The following is a 17184-nucleotide window of genomic DNA, read 5'->3' on the forward strand; positions in this document are numbered from 1 at the left end:
AATTTTAGTAAAAATTTAATATTCGTACTAAAAAGATCATTGTTCTAATTATGAGATCAAAGTTTTGAAAACAAACTATTATAGCGCGCCTGTAAAAATAGATGATCATCGTTCGTTAATGATCGTTTTATATACATACGTATTTATATATGTTTTATACACATAAGTATTTATATAGATATCTAACAAGAAATATAAAACTTAATAATAATACGTAAAATAATATAAAAATCTGAGGCTAATCTCAGGCACTATTAATTCAGATTTAATTATAAGTACAATTTCCTCATTTAATAAATGCGATGAGCGTTCCTCCGACCAATGCCCATTATGCAAAATAAATGCTCGCGTAATTTTCAATTTTCGTTCCTCTGTTCAAGTAATATAATTATAAAATCGATATATGCGCGTGCTTAACGTTCGCTTTGACGTTTATATTATCGCCGCGTTCGAACTACAGCGCGCACATAAATAGTAAAACCACATCTTATATAGCGAATAAAAATAATTTGTGATAAAATTTTATATAATGTGATGCAAGAGGCCATTCTCTCTGCGGTCAAAAACTTGTTTAATTTAATCAATGTAATGTGCAATATCCGATAAATTAAATAGGCGTATGTGTTATTTTTTGTTATATGTTATTTTTGATTGCTTTTTATACAAAATATATTATCATCTACATTAAAATTTTTTATGATTTGTTTCTGTATTTAATGTATATGTTGTACAAAATTTCGACAGATTTCCAAGCCGCAACATTATTACGTAATTCCAAATTACATATCGTACATTCTCAGATATCCACGGTAATACGAGTCGAAGGATTTCCGAAACCTTCCTTTAGCCGCGGATAAATTTGCACGAGTTAATTAATCCTTGCTATATGAAAGATTAATTATCCGCATAATTCTACACGCCGACAAAGTGTTTGACTAACTCATATAAGTTGAGTGAAAGAGAGCGAAATTCCGGAACGGTCAAGGGAAGTCGAACTTTATCATTGCATTAGTTGGAATAAATAAACGGAATACTTCTAACTGTCTCGTGTGTGTGTGTGTGTGTGTGTGTGTGTGTGTGTGTGTGTGTGTGTGTGTGTGTGTGTGTGTGTGTGTGTGTGTGTGTGTGTGTGTGACGACAATGTTATCATCTCGGCAGCAAGCAATAGAGAAATGAAAAATCATGTTTAACTTCGACGATTAAGTGTCTTTCGAAGATTTTACAACTACGATAATTGATAATTGACATGAATCTTGCGAGAGTTGTAATTGCAAAGATAAAGTTGTGTGCTCACGTAAATAAGGTGTGTAAATCGCGCATACAGCGAAATGATAAGCGGACGAAAATAACAATGCTAATATTACTGTACTCTATTCGAACGTATTATACAGAGAGCCGAGTAAATTAAAATTAAAATTATCGCTGCTCGTATGCGAGAATACAATTCTATATTTCATTTATATCTTGCGCGTCACACGATATAACTGTGAGCGTTTTTAATCCAACGCCGTTATTGCAAAGCGCGCGATTTATGCGAAAAATTATTATCGGAGAAATGTATTGTACGGTCAAAACGCAGAGAGATATATCTGGAAATATCTCGCAAACTCGATAAATCATATTCTACCGACATAGCGTGCGAGTCACGTTTGCACGAGAAAGGAGGGCGGGGGGGGGGTACGGGACTTCTTCTTCGAAAATCTTCGACCCTTCAGTCCCGCTTGGATATTTTCAACAGAGTCACGTACCTGTCGCTAAATATTCATCGCTCTGCGGCAGGCGAGATGGAACAGCCGATCGCGAATCAGAAAACTTCAACTTACGCTCGGGTGCGAAGTTCGCGAATTCGCGGGGATAAGGCCGCGCGCGGCATGCGCGACCTGGTTTTTCGAATAGGAAGCCACCGCGGCAGCACGTTTTATAATGTATACTTCAATTTCCGGTACTGCGCGCGCGCAGCAAGTCCGCGGCGTTTGCTCATTAGATTACGCGGCTGAATTGCACAAACGAGAAATTCAGCGCGCCCGGTGCGATGAAAGTATCCGTCGACTCTCGCCGGGCACGACAACGTCTCATTCCCCTTCTTCTCGCCGGTGCGCCGAGATTTTCGAGAGTTCCGTTTCACCCGCGATAGCCGTCGTTTTTCTTTTTTTTACGGCGTGTATCTCACAACTCACGGAAGCGCGACGTAATGAAGGCTACACTCAACGAAAAGAACGACGACATTTCCCGAAAAATAAAATTTCATCTCGCGTTGAACGACCGTCTATTTTATTATACTCGTCGCGTTGAATTACGCCAATATCGTCGAAAATGTCCGCTGATTTCTGTCTCCCCGTGTCGTAACTTTCTGAAAAAGTTATTCGCGTACCGCGAGTTTTCGGGCCACATATTTTATTGTTTATAGTCTTAAAAAAAATATTGTAAGATAAAGTAAAAAATATTTTATTCAATATTTCGACATTTATAAAGAAATCTATACTGTTACTGTCAAACAGAACAATCATTTTTAATAATAAAAGAATAAAAAAACGTACCTAATATTATCGAATCAATAAATATCTGAGCGAGCAAAAAATGAGAAATAAAGAGAGACAGAGAAAGATTCTTTGTATTCTTAAATCCTCTCAAAAGATTATTTCATAAGATTACGTAAACTAATACGTAAAAGAATCGTATATCCCGACGTAGAATCATAATTTAATAAATTTAATGATAAAATATACTGAAGGAAAAAATATATTTCTCTTGAATTTATAAAATAAAAATCATACTTTTGATATTACGACGATCATATAAAAAATAAAATTGCAAATTAAGTATGAAATGTACTTGATACAGAGACATGTAAAAAATTAATTCTAAGTACACACGTCTATCACGTCTATGGAATGGTTAATATTTATCGCTATTAATACTATATAATTATTAATAATAAGGAATAATATTATTGTATGATCAATCAAAATGTAATTTACTTTTTGTAATTAATTTTGCGATGTAAATGTCAACTTTGGAACGATATTAACTTACAGTGAATTAATTTCAAATATCTCTTTTTTTTTTTAACATACGGGCACTATGTTGATTCTCTAAACGTTATAGCGACTCCACTCAATTTACTTACATTTACTTATTTAATATCATGCTAAGACACAAACTCTTGCCGTAATAGCATTATGTAGGACGTGGTAACATAGTTTCCAAGTTGGTCGGAAAATCTCTAGAGGAAAAATGCGCGTCGCATTGTTTCACGAAGCTAGTTTTACAACGAATACTTGGTACGTTATTACTTAACTTCGCGTTCTTGTACTCCTTATATACCGTGTATCGTAATACTTAACGAGCCATAACTCTCGCGTTTTCCGTCATCCGGGGCGTTAAGCTACTACCTTAATGCTATAAGCGAACCCTTTCCACGTCAAAGTGACCGATGAGAGCGATGCAGAAGAAAAAAAATGGGGTCATTGGCCACGATTGTGTTACTAACATAGGTTGTTAATAAAAATTGTATAAGTTATGTGTATCCGGAAAAGTTATATGTCTAAAAATATGAATAAATTTTTTAAGTATTTTTTTTTTGCACGCAAATAAAGAATCAAGTATAAGAAGAGAGAAATATAGTTTGATTAATTAGATAATTTTTGCTTTTCTCAGCAAGCAAGTCTATATTTCTTGTCTCAACGAAGCCTGAAATGCCAGTGAAATGATTCGCGGGGGAACGCCCAAAACTCTGACGATTAAAAAGAAAAATACGATAATGCTGTAAGCTACTTTTCCATGACAAAACTTTGGAACCTTATCGAAAGTAAACTGCTATTAAAGTTTGGATTAAGTAAATATCTCAACGTAATAAATGCCGATATGGGATTCGTATCGGCTACGATGCGACGAATAAGACATTTTTATACCGTATAATTATAAATTAGAATCCATAATAACAACGCGAGCGAATTAGGATCCAATATCGAGAAATAAAAAGTTCTTTTTGCGTACTACATGAGTAAACTTTAGATAAAATATTGAATCGTTCAAAGATGTAAACTAATATTTATATAAAATAAATATGAAAAATAAAATGATGATAACAGAAGAGAGATAATTTTGTTAAAAACTTTGTATAAGCTTAGCGGTGATTGAAATACGTACCGGCCTGTTGACAGATTTTTCTAGCAAAGAGCAAACTTTTAGAAAGCCAGTATATTTTTCTCTTACAAGGGAAACTTTTATGGAATCAAACTTTTAGCTATTTATTGAGCGGCAACGATGTTACACTGAAACAATTTCTTATATTTTTCTGTTATATGTATAATACACAAGTATTGTCATAATAAACAAATGGTATGTGGTTCACATGCTTTCGCACAAAGATGTATTGACATGAAACGAAAGTCAATCTATGTGTGCACGCGATTCTTCTTTATCTCGTAATAAATTATAAATTATAAATGCAGAATCAATGACAAAAGAAATTTTATATTTAAACGGAACGAAAAAAACTGCCTTATTCTATTTCGCCGTTAAAAGAAGAAACTAAGCATGATATTCGCTATATCGTGCTAAAATCATTAAGCAGCACGTTAAGAAACCATAATTTACGGACGCGTTCTTCCCTCGTGGGGCCAGAATAGTATGTGCGGCTAACTATGCATACGTGCTATCAATCTTCGGATGGCCACAATGGGTAGGCGTATGCATTCTGCCGCCCCCCCGCGCGCGCATTAATGCAACGCGTGCTTCGGGTTAAGGTCGGGGGCCGCTATATACGACGATCTTCCGAAACCGCAGTCCTCACCCAGACTCCCGCACGCTCCTCGTGACACCGCGCTGACCAGAGCAGCGATTCCGTGGATTGGATTCGTCCGCGAGTCGAGATACTAAATTACGGTGGTCACGAACGTATATATTCCAAGTTTGATGCCGTGATTCGTACAATCGCCCGATCAAATTACGCCAATTAATTACAGCGAGTCGTTTCATAAGAGCGCCCTTGCGCTTAACTGCGCCCCCCACTCTTTGCAGAGTGAATTAGCAATGACGTAATTGACGGTTTTGCGCGAGCGACATTTTCCCCCTTTCATATAATGTATATTTATCCATTATTCTGTTATTTCAACATACGCTTTTCTAATCTTATTTTCTCCAGATATGTCGCACTTATTAATCCGCTTCATTTACTCTGTAAATATTTGCCTATTTAATTACGATATCGAGTCTTATTAAATTGAATCCTTACTGATTCACTTTACGTAATATATATATACATTGTATACGCTATTTTATTTATTATATTTTTCAACCATTTTTTGAAGTTTCTAGTGATACGTTAGATGTAGAATAAAAATGATTTCCATCTGTTTCGGAGTGTCACATATAGATTTATGTTATGATGAATACGATATAGTTGCACGGAGATGAAATATGACATCGTTCACAGAGCGCGATGTAAAATGATAAACGTCTAAAAAAAATTAAAAAATAATATTCAAGGAAAAATAATATTGCGAAATTAAAGAATTTTATCAGCAAAAAAAGATGGTTAAAAAATTATGAAAATTTGACTGTCAGATAAATACTTGTCACATATCGAATGTTCTTCCTAACTTTGAACACATGTGTTTTATATTTTGACATTGCAAGAAACCTCATCGTAATCATAAAGTTATCAGCGTTCGTTTTTGTCGGATAATCAAGGCACATTATACGGCTAGAAATTTCACCAGTTAGTTATATCACCACGTAGCGAGGAATAGCACAGGAGAAATTATTGATCTGGTTAGGTTAATTAGAGTTATTGGATTATGCGGCGAAGGAGATTGCCTAGTTAACTTGCATAGGTTGACTTTAGATAGGTTACGACGACACTCGAGATCGTATATATACTAGTCTAAATTGTTAATTTCGCGAAATGTATGGTAACTCGTGCGGTAACACTATGATCTTCCGTAGAGGATTTATATTTTATACATATAGGTATATAACCCTCATATTTTACATAACCACCCGTATTTTTCAACGGGAAAAAGATTCGGCGTTCTACACGCTGGGAATAACAAGTGTACGCGACTTTATTTCTGGTAAATTGTTTTTTTCCAAGAGAGAGAGAGAGAGAGAGAGAGAGAGAGAGAGAGAGAGAGAGAGAGAAAACAAACCCTTCATTTATTTATCTAATCTATTAATTTAAAATACGACGAGTTAAAAATGTACAACAGTTTCAGGAAATTTTAGTGATCCATTTTAGTAGAATAACATCATGGTGAATAGTTGACATGGATTTTAGAAAAAGCAGTAAGAAAAATATCAGCCATTCTTCGTATTTTATTCTCGTGAATTATTTCTCTTACAATTTTACATGCTCCGAGCACTTGTTTGCGAAACCTTCAAGCCACCTTATGCCATTAGCCCTGCGAGAGAACTGCGAGTAATTGAATACCGAAAATACAGTTGGCTTACACCTTACACGGTGAGTTTTCGGATGAGGAGTAATGCTTTTCAAAGTATAAGCTTTAAGTATAAGCCGCAAATCTCGTTAAGCGCAACGGACATTGTTCAAGCACACCTGGTTTCCACCAAGCCTGATTTTAACGAGACCGAGTCGTCGGATGCACGAATGCGTGCGCACGTACGTGTCTACATATGTGAGACCCGCGACATGCGACGATTAATTTAATTTTCGGGAAATACGTCGGGGAATAGGTGAGGGAATATACGCGTAACGGCGACATTCTACAGGTAGATAATCGCGCGCCAACGCACGCGACTTTGTTTATAGGCTTTAATAGGTTTATAGGCGTCAATTAATATTTAACGAAATATTATTTAGAGGTATCATTGTTGGTGGATTTTCCCTGGGACGAGCCGCCACAATGGCGCGCGCTTAGAAATGAACGGACAAATAATTAGTATGCTGCTTGCAATTAGTCATGTTGACACGCTTGACAATTTGTTGCCCGATTGACGGAACGCGTTTGTTTGTTTACGGTCGCAGATTAAGCAAATGTGCACTCCGTACTCTACGAGCATCAAAGGATCGTGCGTGCTCGAATTTGGCAAATTCAAATCATTCCCGATACACGCACAAGATTTGAATTTTCTACACTTTGTCCTTCCATCTCGATCGTGACCGTTTTCATTCTCGGGAGACTTTTTTCATCTTGCATGCATTGTTATGCGTTATTCGTTTCTCGGTGGAAACAAGGAACGCGGGAAAGACACATAAGTTGTACTTTCAAATCCCGACCTCGCTTTATGTCCGCATATCAGCTAGGAATTGCAGTAGCCGGATATAAGCGTACAAATGTACACGTCCAACGTCTATTTCATACACCGGGCAGGAAATGTACGCTCGAGAAAGATCTTGCTGGTCTCCCTTCCGTATAAGCGTCGGTATCCCGGTATGTCTTGTCTCTTATTCTTTTTTACGTGAGTGTGCTTCTTTACTTTTGTTCAGAATTTACGAGCAATAATTTACGGGCTGAGATTCTTAACGAGAGATGAGATTGAAGCTTTTTTGAATTTCGAGACAGCGAGAGAAATTTTTCGTTGATAAACGCGTGAGATAAGATGATGGAACCGCCGTCAAGACCGCTTCGAGTCGCGCAACCCTATTCGTTGCAACGAGATTTGATCGTGTACGCCGAGCACGAAGTAGAATGAAATTAAATTTCATAAAAGATTGTCCGTATATCGTATATCGTACTACTTTTGCATATGTCGCGCACGAAATTTATACAGCCCACGGCTGTGCACAAGCAAACGCCCGCAATTATTAATCAAGCTTACCATCCCAAACTTGCCGCGACGTTATTAGCTAAAGGCTAATTCCCGCTTCGTAAGTCCGATGAACATTACCACGTATCGATATTCACTCGTTAATCAGACTCCGCGATCTAATCTTCACCCAGTGCAGATTAATAATACGAAACACGACAGAAAGTTATGTTTTGTTTATCCCGCGGTCCGAATAAAATTGCAAAACTAAATCAAGATCGTATAGACATTGTGCGCAATAAAATAGTTGTGATTATACGTTGCACAAAACAAAATTTAATCTCTCGCTTACAATTATCGATTCATTTACCGATATTGTGGAATTATAATCCTTATAAAGCTTGTCATTAATCAGCATTAGCAGACAATTCGAAATATGTAATGCAACGTGATTCTGCCACGCCATTGGTCGGCGTAACCTGATATTTGCGTAATGTATTCGTTTTGATATCGCATTACATTATAGTTCGCAGCTGAAAATAATAATTATACCGCTTTCCATTTCATATTTCTATAATTGGAAATTTCGATTTGCGCGAGACGATTTACAGCACGATTTTCTCACACGTATGTAACACTGCTAAAAAACTAAAGTCTACATCCTACGATTCTAAGAAAATATTCATATTTTCCTTAGAATTCACTATCAGGCGTCCCCTAGTTCATCGAGCAGACGTTCACACCATAAATCCTCTTAATGATAACTAACTGTGGTTGCAGCGCATATATACAGTGAACACACATGTGTACGATAAATTGTGGATAGGATCTTATTAGCGCCTGTTCCCCTTTGTATCTTCTCCCATCATTTCAGCCAAGGATAAAGTGGAGGAAACATTTTACTTGCAAAAATTTGAATACGAATCTACAAACGAGCTACAAATAATTGTAAGGCTACATAATTATGAATAAAATATTTATTTTCCTAATAATCTGCCTGCTTTTAGTTATATATATATATATATTTTTTTTTTAATTTTACTCTTTATAATATGCGTGTGTTACAAAAAATTTTGTATTCTTGAATTAATATTTTATTTAAATCGAAAACGCAATCTCGGCAAAATATCATACAAAGTTTAATGTATGAAGATAGTTTCCAATTATTCGAGTGCTTTTAGCGCCTAATGCGCATTAACGTGAATGAATTATTAACGGCATTATATTCCGTGTGATTCTACAAATTATCACGCCCCGAGTATATTATCCAGTGCAAATTTGAGAGGTGCTTCTGGTCAGTGACTCAAATGTACTGTAATTGAAGGATAACAGAATAGCTAATGTTCCGAGAGGCGTGGACCGCCACAATTTTCTAGCCACAATTGTTCGAATTCGCTTCACGTGAAGCGTAAAATTTTGCTTCCGACTATGAATGAAATTGAATGGATGTGCGTAGAAAAATTTTTAATTAAAATACCTGGTGATATACATATATATGAAATACATTAATTTATCGCGCTAACGAACCAAAATAATGTCGCAATTATGGTAAGAGAGCTTGCGCATCCTTTACCAGAACTTTGGATGTAAGCGCAAATTAGGGAGAATTACTGCTGAAATTGTGACGTTGCCGGTTGAGTGGTCCTGCAGGGTAGTACGGGAAAGCACCGTGCCAGTTCAACAAAATTTTGGATGCGCACGGCAATTAAGGATAATTGCTTGCGAAACGTTAACAGGATCTGCGAGACATCCAGCATGCTGTGCCGGACAGCTGCAGGGCGTTTCTACGAAATTTTGGATGCGAGATATCAGAAATGATGGAGAGCGACCATCTCACATCTAAGATCGAAATAAGAGAGATCTCTGATATGAAATATTAAGATGTCGCGATGTCTCGACATATAGGTGAATGTTGTTTTAATATTGTACGTCTCGCATATTAATATTATACGCGATTGATGTAAATTAAAATTCTTTGAACGTACAAATTTTCATACTCCGCGACATTGATCGATACACTGGAAACATTTGCAATTATCCACTATCGCTTCAGCAAGCAAATAAAATCAGAGAAAATATTCAACTTCATTCAATTATGATGGATAGTGGAGAAACAAAATGAGCTCGCGTGAAATGCAGTGCACGTGCCAATCGAAACATGTCGCGAGAGAGAGAGAGAGAGAGAGAGAGAGAAAAGCCAATTCTCCTAATATAATATTAAATAACTTGCAAGCGGGCGGGCGGTGATATCGCAATTGTTTATTGCGAACGATACGGCTGCTTATTTGCATACCGATGAAATTGCGAATGCACTGACAAAGGACGAATGAGTAAGAAGAGGAGAGAGAGAGAGAGAGAGAGAGAGAAAGGAGGAAGGATTGGAGAAAGTTTGCATTCGAGCTTTTCTCGAGCGACCCAAACTCTCGTCTAACGAAGGATTTCCGTGCATGAAAATGGCGCATGGTAATTGGCGATTTTAAGTTGAAGTCTCCCGAACAAGTTTCGCGCGCAATACTTTCGCCGTATAGAGCAATACATTCAATAGACTCAATAGAGTTATACATCGTAGCCAGCCGGTTGATCAAGATTACCGTTGCATTTGAACCACGCTCGAGGTAGTGCGACGGCGCTATTCGCTACGCAAATATTTTTACTTAATTAGCGCGTGTCTTGGGGCGTTCACGACACCGTACGTTTATTCAGTACGAATAATTAATTCTACCGTAAATCGCATCTCGGAGAGCGAACGGTTTAATTTTGACCAGCTGTGTGTCATGTGAATTCGCGATCATTTAATCGGCATCCCAGAGTGATGTTTCAAGCTGCCGTAAAGTGAAAATGGTAATGTATTGATAGAAATGAATACAAATAAGATCTTTAAAAATTAAGAATATCTACGATAATCAATTAGAGCTTTGCTCCGAGAGCAAACGCAGAAACTTTCGTAGCTGCATCCACATTTTCTCATTATTTCGTTACGTCAACAGTAAGACATGTAGTGACGATGCTTCCGCCAGAATTTAATTGACGAATTAATTAAATTCAGAGCAGTGCAGTTGTCTCCTGCAGACAATTCATTCTCTACGAACAAATCGAATAGTTTAGGAACAATTTAAAAAATTGATTGAGCATTACAAGTTCTTTCTGGAAAAAATTATCAGAATTTGTCTTTTAATAATCATCTCGCTCGGCATTGACATGATTTTGTGATTTTTAATTTATATTTAGAAACGCAAATATATAATTTTTAACTAGGATCGCAAAGCTGTATATATTTATCTCGTAAACAATTATAATAAGTAGCGTGCAAATGTTTAAACTGCGACTCGTATCGGTGGTATTCAAAAAGAGAACATAAATACGAGTCATAAAAGTAAATGACACGGTCGGAAATTGCAAACCTGTATCGTATTCTTGATTTCATGGGGGATGCAATTGCGCGCGCGTGCTTTAACGGATGCATCAAAGTGCAACTACAATCTCGGGAAGCCATCGCTAAGTGCGGAGAAACTTTCGGGAAATATAATACGTAGAGCACGTTTATGTACGAGGCACTAATCTGCAAGTGGGGCTTCCACCGGCGCGGCATGTCTGGAGAGATACGGAGGAGAGTTCTCTGTACATGGCAGCTTCGTGTCGAACTTCTTGGAAACATCGGACACAAACTCGGCGTTCCCTTCCGCTTGTCAAACTCTGCTCCCGAATTTTTACACGAGCGGGCCCGAGGTTCTTTGTTAAAAAAATGTCATTGTTACGCGTACTATTTTTATTTTCCGGATGTCCGTTTTCGGTTTTTCTTATAAATTGTATCACCCTTTCGCGATCTGTTTCTTTTACGATGTGCCGTCACGTTCGCAAAAGTATGGATAATAACTTTCAGTTCGTAGGACAAACATACCGCTTGCATATAAATGCAGTCATGCGTGCGAGACGTGACGCGCTCCAATTTTTTACATGACATGCGGCTGCTTTTAACCTTTCGCGATGAAATGGATCACAAAAGCTGTTTCCCTGGAAATGCCATATTTCATCGCAGTAAATTTCACGTAGAGTTGTATATTTTAAAATAAAATTTAATTATATACACACAAAACGGAAAATATATATGCGTAATTAATAAATGTTGTAAATATAAATAATTTTTACGGATATACACAAATATAGACATGAATAATTATATATAAATATAATCAAATAAGTCTATATTTGAATCTAGCATAAGAAACATTATTTCCATACTTTTATGCGACTTCAAATGCAATTGTGCAAATTTTAATTTAAATTTAAATTAACATTAAAAAAATGTAAAATATTGGAAGGCCTTTATATGTAAAACTAAAAATTCTTTACATTAAAAGATTATTGGCGGCGAGATTGTTCATAGCAGCGAGAAAATACTCGTCTGATTTTAATCGCTCCTTTCGCTCTCAATTAATACCGTCGCGTTAAATCGCCAAGTCGTGAAAGCATCTATCTGACAAAGTTGGCAAATTCGGAGTAAAATGTTACAATTTTAGAGATATCTCGAATCTTCTTCTGTCGAGAGAAGAGACACACACTATCGTCGAAGTATATATGTCGCTCTCTGATAATCTATAGCGACAATCATAAAATGAGATTTATCCACGTGGAAAAATGACAGAATTATTCGCGAGGCGAACACGACGAAAGTTTCTCGCATAGAAATAAAGATGATAAAAGTCTCTCTGTCGTAGATTATACAAGAGACGTCTACATCGAGTTCGTATCTGATAGTTTTGCGAAACTCGATGCTACATAGTCGTATAATATCTGCAGAATATCTTAGGCTGATACGCATTTTCTTTTAACTTTTAATTTGATGACCAACTTTATGGATTGATTTTATCTCAACACATTTTTAATAAAGTATTTTCTTCTCTATCTTTTCTTAGTTTACAATGATCGCTACTTCATATTCTAAAGCCATAAAATTAAAAATTTTTTTTTAAATAAAATTTATTTAAATTCACTTGAGAGACAGGATATATTATCTAACTCATTAATTTTGTTAGCTAAAAGCACCGCAACTTACAATTAGCTTATAAAAATCTTTTTGTTTTCTATCATTCATGATACAAAAAGAAATATTAAAAATATTTTCGCAAAAAGAAAAAAATATATGATAAAAAATTTGCAATTAGAAGAAGAAGCATATAATTGATGTAAGACATTCTGTATAAAGTCATCTATATATATATCCAATGTTTTTATGTTGGCGCTGTTTGATCCGAACGCACGCATGATAAATGCAAAACATATCACATAATGTTTCCTCGGGCGATGTTTAATGTCGAAAGCAAAGAAAAGAGCTGAAAAATATTCTCACAAGTATATCCTATCAGCAAAAGTCTCCATTAACCTCACAGTTGGCCGTTTCTAAGCGTCTTATCTCAGCACAGCTTTACGCTTTCAGCAAATCGTCTTACTTTAAAGGGGGCAAAAATGCATTTCTAAAAAAATCACGCGCGTTATGTATATGCACATCAAAATTGCGCATTTGCATCATAGAATGTATAATAACTCGTCGTCTATCACTTTATTCCAAATTTCTCATAATTACACATGAAAGATTTAAATATCTATTGAATTTTAATGGAAAATCAATGAATCAATCATGTATCTCATTATCAATATAATCGTATATTTTACTTATATCTAATGATATCAATAATCTATAATCAGCATCAAATTTCCATCTTTCATGCCTCGATATTAACGCGAATTAGGGAGATCAAGTGGCGTCTATCATTCTCTACGCATCATGTCTCACAGGTGAATCTATGCTAATGCCGACTAAGGGTGGACGAAGGGAAGATTATGATGGATGATGCACGTGTATATGTTTCTACATGTATAAATGTCGAGGTATACGTTTCCAAGGATCGGCCGAGGGCGTTCGATGCTGGGCTTGATAGAGTCAAGTCGAGCGTTGCAGAATTAATGCGAGTAAGCGAATGCACTTTGCAGAGATTAGACAGATAGGAAGAACGCGATCCCGAATAAACGTCGCTTCGAGCATCCACAATATTGTGCGTATACATACATTGCATTTTCTCGGCAACAAGAGTGCGATTACGTGGAACATTTTTCGTCCGACGAAACCATCATCATTGAATATTCTCAAGCTTAAGTTCGCATTTCATCGCGATGAATGACGTTTATGTGTGTTTCGCAAATTAAAATTGCTTTTGCAGAAATACGCGCGAGTCTATCATATTACGGTATATCACGTTGTAATGAATGGCTTTGTTACATTTCTCTATATCGATATTTTCAATTGTAGTAACGTGAAGCAGTTTGAAAAAAAAAAAAAAATAATAAAGTGGTTGAAAAGACATTTTATCGGGAAATATAACGCCGTAAGTTTTTTTACTGCTTCTCGATTCCTCGCACTGTTTTCGAATGTATAAGATTGCATGAACGAAATGAAAAGCTATTGTTGCATGTGATGGCTTTTATGTAGGATATACGTAACATATATAATAGTACGAGATTAAACGCTCAATTTTTTTTTTCAGCGGCGGACGCCAATCGTGCAGTCGATATCAGGCAATAGATTCGATTAACCGGAATTGCCATACGTTTTCGTTTCCGTCGAAATTCTCGTCGAACCCTCCGGGACATTGTTTAGAAACACATAAATCAGCCTATCGCGTTAGTCCTTTGAAATCCCACGTGTACATCGGGATCATTTATTGTAGCTTCTACAAAAAAAAAAATAGGTTAAATCCCCTTTTCTCCCCTCCCCCCTCCCCCTTTCTTAAGGGAATATTCATGACCGACTATTTATCCAATCACCGATTAATGACTTTGAATTCGTATCAGTGGAAATACAATGCTACATCTCAAGTTGCATGCTGTCAAATAAAAAAGTAGATGTATCAAATGTAAATGTATTAAATTTGACAAAAAGTTGAAGCATTAATTTTAGTTATAATTTGCAAGTATAGAGATATATTTGAGATTTATGATAGTAATTAAATAATTTTTAAAAATATTACGTGATAGAATGTATTAAAAATATATTTTTATATAATTCAGACAAAATTGCGTAGATTATTAAAAGAGAGAGAGAGAGAGAGAAGGGGGGCAGAGAGAGAGAGAGAGAGAGAGAGAGAGAGAGAGAGAGAGAGAGAAAAGGAAGAGAAAGAGATTGTTTAGATATATCTTACATATATTTTGTCAAATATATCTTCATCTCGTTAAAATTGAATGTTGAAAAACATAATTAGTTTTTTCTTGCGCAAAGATTTATGTTAAATTGATCAGAGGAACGCTTCTTATAATCAACTACGAAAAATGTGTGAGATTATACCATGTGAGACGCATAGACACATGGCCTATCTTCTTCGAAGATGCACGTTTAATGTGTCTTTGCCGAGCTATAAACGTAATTCACTGACGTTAGCGGATGTTACAAAGAATCAAACGGAGTTATCTCTTACTAAGCGAGTGATAAACGCGTCCTTCCTGCTCGGCCGTGTATTATCGGTGTCCTCCGGGGATGCTGAACAACGTCGTCGATCGTTAACCGATACTCGGATAAATAGGCTTGTGCCGACATAAACATGTTCTCGCCAATCGGCTTTTCGCTCTTTATCGGGCTTGTCTTGGCTAATATATACATGGTTCTTTCTAATATCAGTACGCAAAATTTAGTGTAGCGTCCAGTTTAACGCGAGATCAAATCTCGCAGCAATAATTTTGTAGATATTTTGCAGATTATTCTTACTTCATTAAATTATTATCATTATTATTTAATTCTTCATCGAGTGCTCGATGATGTTTTACACAAATATCTCTGTGGTAGATGAAAATAAATGACTGACGTAGTGATATAATCCTTTGCGTTTGGAATTGCTTTCATCAAAACACTGATCAACCGAGAAATAACATCAGTTGCTAAAAAAAAAAGAACGATTTTATTGACAATCGCGTGCTCTATCGCGATTATTCGATATGTTCGCTTATTATAGTCGTTTATTTATTTCACAAATAGTTCTCGTTAAATTTTACGGGAAACATTTGGCAAACAGCTTAACTGTTCATCATGCTGTTCATTCGCATATGGCGCGTCGCCGTAGCGACGGAAACGCCCTAAAAATTTTCAGTTTGCTCATTCGCAAATATTTTATTATTCATATATCCCCGGGGAATATAAAACGCACCCTTTCTACTATATGACCTGCTTGTTGTTGCATGCGCGCCGCACACAATGTTACATCTCCAGTTGAACGCATCACGCTGATCGTAGTACGTATATCGTGATATAAAAACTTTCGACCGCGCCATGATAAATCTAGGAAGCATGCAAATATTTGTTCCAATGTAAAAAACTTGCCAGCGCATGTGTCATTTTTACATTGGAAAAACAGACGCTGTCCGATGGATGAGGGAGTGAGAGAGAGAGAGAGAGAGAGAGAGAGAGAGAGAGAGAGAGAGGGAGAGAAAGAAAACGCGATTTTTATATTTCGTTAATTAAATGTTTTTCAAAAACATGCCACACTTTATAAACAATCATGCTTAATTACGCTTTCTTGTGCAATGAGATGTAAGGGTATAAGGAGAATTATGTGTTATAAGTCGAACGTAAAGGGAATAAAATTTTCAAAAACAATTATCGGCTGTGGAGAAAAATGGCGCGAGAAACCACGTCGAAAACGCATTGCGGACAATGAGGAGAAATTCTAAATGAAAATACATCGCGAGTGAATTTTTTTCCTGCTTACCGTCCAAATTAAGAAAACTGGTCTAGCGAAAGTCTCAGGAAACTGGAGTAAACTGATAAATATTCGCTATGTTACTTAAACTCCCATGTTTTCGAAGTAACAGATTTGCATATCTGTTGAATTTGTATATAGCTCTACTTGCTATGTATGAATATGTATGAACGTTCCCGGATTTTATATTTCCTTGTGTACATCGAGTGTGTTTTCCAATCTGCTGTATTTCATGTATTATTGCGAATAGCTAAAATTTTCTCAATTTCACCGTTTTTTTCTTAATATTCCTCTTTTTTTTTCAATTTTTTTATTCTTCTTATATATTTCTCTTTCCTCTTTTCTTATTTTTTTTTCCTCTTTTTTATGGCGAAATGTAATTATCGCGGGATATCTGTAGGTACTTATGTGTTATGTGTACGTATGTGGATAACCTTTCATTACATATATATATTTAAGTTGAAAATACTACAACTAATTGAGAAAGCCTTATCACTGTTTTCCATCGTCGCGCGCGCTGCTCAAACAGAAGATTACTCTGTTGTCTCGGAATGTACGAGCACGTCCCAGGAATGAAACTCGACCTGCCTTAACAAAGATTACGATGTCGTTTAATCTTTCTCGACTTTCCTCCGTTAATTGCCGGGCCCGCCGGAATTTACGGAGTGCCAGCCAATCAAAAGTCCATCAAACCAACTTCCGACCTAATCGTTTACGGAATGAGTTTACTCGT

General features: G+C 36.3%; 1 protein-coding gene across 5 annotated transcripts in view; it reads right to left on the reverse strand.

The window, feature by feature from the left end:
* The window catches only part of LOC126854677 (neuronal acetylcholine receptor subunit alpha-7-like), a 210262-nt gene that overhangs the window by 119368 nt on the left and 73710 nt on the right, over positions 1 to 17184 (reverse strand). The gene's annotated exons all lie outside the window — the stretch shown is intronic.

Source organism: Cataglyphis hispanica, chromosome 1 (assembly GCF_021464435.1).
Source record: "Cataglyphis hispanica isolate Lineage 1 chromosome 1, ULB_Chis1_1.0, whole genome shotgun sequence".
Classification (NCBI taxonomy): Eukaryota; Metazoa; Arthropoda; class Insecta; order Hymenoptera; family Formicidae; genus Cataglyphis; species Cataglyphis hispanica.